This window comes from Charadrius vociferus, unplaced genomic scaffold (genome assembly GCF_000708025.1).
Source record: "Charadrius vociferus isolate BGI_N301 unplaced genomic scaffold, ASM70802v2 scaffold259, whole genome shotgun sequence".
NCBI lineage: Eukaryota > Metazoa > Chordata > Aves > Charadriiformes > Charadriidae > Charadrius > Charadrius vociferus.
In genome coordinates this window covers 5,402,277-5,406,239 of record NW_009661368.1, presented here as the reverse complement: position 1 = coordinate 5,406,239, position 3,963 = coordinate 5,402,277, and the positions used below count along the sequence as shown (strand labels likewise).

Sequence of the window (3,963 nt, the reverse complement as noted above, 5' to 3'; positions counted from 1 at the left end):
GTGAAACCCGCCTGTGCCCCCGCGCCGGCTGCGTCCACCGGCCCCAGCTGCTCCTGCACACGCGTGTGCAAGGAACCACCGCCCCGTCTACGCCCCTGAAACCCCACGCGCACGTGTGTGCAAGGAACCAACGATCCATCTGCTCCCCTGCAACCTGACACACACACACAGGTGTGTAAGGAACCAACGACCCGTCTGCACCCCTGCAACTCCCCCTACACGTGTGCAAGGAACCACCACCCTGTCTGCACCCCTGCACCCTCACGTACAGACGTGTGCAAGGAACCACTGCCCCGTCCGCACCCCCCCCTCCCTTCACGCTTTTACACAACCCTCACCTCCGCCAACACACAGCCGTGGCTGCACACACGCCATCGCACACACAAACACACTCCTGTGCCGGCCATCCCCACCGTGCAGGCGGACACATGTGCAGACACCTGTAGCTGCACCAGCCCCTTCACCGCCCATTTTCCTCCTAATTTCCCTCTAATAACCGAGAAAACCCTCGCCGATCCACGCCGCGCCCTGCAAAAAGCCTGCATGGGCATTGAACAACTGGGATCTCTTTGCCGATTAATTACAAACGTGATCCTTCTCCTTTTGCCTTTGTAATTAACGGAGCAGATGGTGCACCATTCATGGGAAGCCAGCGGTGCCTGGGGCTGCTGGGGCTCTGCCTGCAACGGGGGCTGCTGGGGCTGGGGCTGGTGGGGACGAGGATGAGGGCAATGGGGATGATGGAGACGGGGATGGTGGGGATGAGGATGAGGACAATGGGGATGATGAGGATAGGGATGATGGGGATGGGGATGATGGGGAAGGGGATGGTGGGGATGATGGGGATGATGTGGTAGATGGAGATGATTGGGGTGCTGAAGCTGTGCTGTCACAGCATTTAAAATTTATGGCAATTATTATTAGGACATAAGTAATTACTGAGGATGGCTTAGAACAGCCCCAGGAGGTGAGTGTCTCTGCTGGGGAGCAAAGCCGACACCCCGTATTTAGCAACCCCCAGCCAGATCGGGGGGAAAAAAGGGACAAAAGGGGCTGGGAACATCCCAGCAGGGCCCGGAGCGGGATGAAGCCCCCAGCGCTGGTCAGCTTTGTCCCTCCCCAGCCCTCGCAGGGCTGCAACGTGTGAGCCTTGCTTCCCCCCCCCTCCTCTGCTTCCCACCCGCTAACGATTTCCAAGACAAATTATCTCCGTGAGCAAGAGACGGTTTTGTACTCATCACTTTGCCGGCCCGGGGGTCTCTCACCCGCGGTTTTGTCACATGGCAGCAGAGGGGACAGCCGTGCCGAGGGGCTGAGGCATCCCACAGGGACAGGGGGGCACAGGTCCAGCCCCTCGGGGTGCAGGGATCCATCCCCTCGGGGTGCAGGGATCCATCCCCTTGGGGCGCAGCAGCCCCTTTTCCTGCATCATCCATCCTCCCAGGGGACATCCCAAGGGCTCCTGCCTCAGTTTCCCCAACCAGCAGCATCAGGGAGGTTTCTCTTGCCCCCCCATACCGGGGGTGTCAGGATTAATTAGCTGCCGTTTGCAAAGTCTCCGGGAGACCCTGAGATCAGTGTCCAACTGTAATGTAGTGCCAAAGGGTCCTTATCCCTTGGGAGAGGCTCAGGGTCGTGGATCACAAGGGCAAGAGGGTGCGAGAGGGGTGCAAAGGGCCCGGGGCTGGTTTGGGGGCTGTCCGCATCCCGCAACCCCATCCCAGCACCCAGCCCTGCCTCCCGCTGCCAGCCCCTGCCAGGTTTCCAAGCGCCAAACCTTAGAGCAGAAACCAGCTGCGGGAAAGACAAATAGCCCCATTTTGCATGCTAATGGCAACCCAGCCCCCAGCCGCTTCCCATCAATCTATTTTTGGGTTTTTGCTGGAGAGAAAAAAAAAAAAAAAAAAAGAAAAAAAAAAACCCAACCACTTTTGCCAAACAGTTGGGGTGACAGAGGGGGGAGGGAGGCTGCAGCATCCCAGCTCTCCTGGCCAGGCACCCTGGAGTGAGGGCAGAGCCCACGGAAGCATCCCACAGCACCAGGGAGGAGTGTGGGACCCCCTGAATCCCCGACCCCGTGGGGAATCCCGGCATCACCGGCTTTGCAAAGCCGCTCCATGCAACCCTGCAGCCGGGAACCATTTCCCCGCTGGGGCAGGATTTGGCCCCGGGAGAAGGGCCCGTCAGCTCTCACCAGCTCTTGTGGCTTTTATGGTGGGGCTAATAAAAGGTATTGCTGTCCCTCTGGATATCCCGAGCAATTTTATGCTGCATCCATGCTCCAGCACATCCCCTGTCGTTGAGCAGAGATTGAAACCCAGTGGGTCTTCACTGGGGGGGGGGTGGATAAATCCCCCTCCCTGCCAGGGAATGGGGATGAAGGGAGCCCGTCCCGCCTGGCAGCAGCCACCGGGAACCTCCCCGACCTGAGGGGAGAAGCTGCTGCAAGGACAGGGGAGAGCAGGGAAATGCCCGGTGTCTTCTGAGGCCATGGAAGCTGCAGGAATTTCACTTTTGGGGGGATTTCCTGAAAAGCAGAGGGGAGGGACTGCGGTAGGGTGACCCCAGCACGGGGCTGGTGTGAGGGCTGTAAATGTGTTCTCTTTACACACCACCGGCACCAGTCCAGCCTTTCCATGCGCAGGAAGGTTTCCCCTCTCCCACAGCTTACTGGCGTTCGCAGCACAGACACGCTCCAACCAAGGAGAAAACTCAGAATAATTTATAGGTTGAGTAAAATCAATCGTAAATGATTTTTAATCACCTCTCTGCACGGCCCCCGGGTTTGCTATGTACTGGCAAGCGCAGGGGAGGGCCGGCAGCCGGGCACCGGCTGTGCATCCTTGCTGACCCCATGTGCTGGAGGCACTGGGAGCTCTGGTTTGATCTTCCAACAGTGTTGGAGCATGGCAGGGATGAGCGGGTCAGGATCCGGTCCCCGAGCATCCTCATCAGCCTTGGCCTTGCTCTTTGGACGCCCCCATGGGTTTCTCTTGGGGTTTCCCTTTGCTACCTGAGCCCCAGCACCGAGCTGCTGCAGGGACATGGCCGAAAGCCCCGTGGGGTTATTAATCAGCAGTTATTCTGATTAATGCAGCCGAGGGGTGGTGGGGTAGGAATCCAGGGGGAGGAGAAAGCCCTGAGCTCCTCCTCGGGTCACAGCAACGTGGCTATGGGAGTCAGGTGAGAGGTGGCTGGTCCCCTCCTTGCCGTGGTGGGAAGGAGTGGGGCGTCTGCGATGTGCGTGCTGCCGAAATCCCTCAGCCCCGCCAAAAAAACCTTAAAATGGGGTGAGAAACAGGGAGGAGATGCTTGCTCCCTGGTGCAACAAAATCTGAAGGGGCAAAGCGGTAATGGCGCCTGTTAAACATTGCAAATAAGATGCATGGACCTGCTGCTGTGTCGGCACGGCGCATATTATCTCCTTGACGGCGTTTCTGTGGATGGGGAATAAAACCCTGGAGGAACGGAGCCACCAACAGCAGCCACTGTCGGTCACTCCTCTCTCCTGGATGCGCAGAGTCACTCCGCTTCTGGTTTGGGACTTTCGGAGCTCAGTCTCTGCACACCTTGCTAAGAAAAGCGAGGGTGGGCAGGGGATGCTGGGCACGTCGGCACGGACACGCGCGTAATTGCTCACCAAGGCTTGAAAGTGAAAAATAATCACTTTAGATGGGAGCGTGAGGCTGAGCTCATTTACTGCGGATCCCGCTGGGGGCCGGCAAGCTCAGGATGTGGCCCGAAGCCAAGCGAGGAGCTGCCCGGCCCGTGGCCGGGGCTGCTGCCGAGGGGTCACTCGCACAAAGCCACCTCTGTGTCCCCGGAGAGAGCGGAGGCGGCTGCGGCGGCTTCTCCCGGGACAACGGGAAAACAAACCCCGGGGCTCTCCCGAGGCTGGAAATGCATCTTTCCGAATATCACATAGCGCAGGAAGAATGTGGCCGCGGGACCAGCGCGTTGGGA

At 59.0% G+C, this 3,963-nt stretch overlaps 1 protein-coding gene across 1 annotated transcript in view; it reads right to left on the bottom strand.

Annotated features, from left to right (window-relative positions):
* PRPF6 (pre-mRNA processing factor 6) overlaps positions 1–3,963 on the bottom strand; it is a 37,205-nt gene that overhangs the window by 25,066 nt on the left and 8,176 nt on the right. The window lies entirely within an intron of this gene.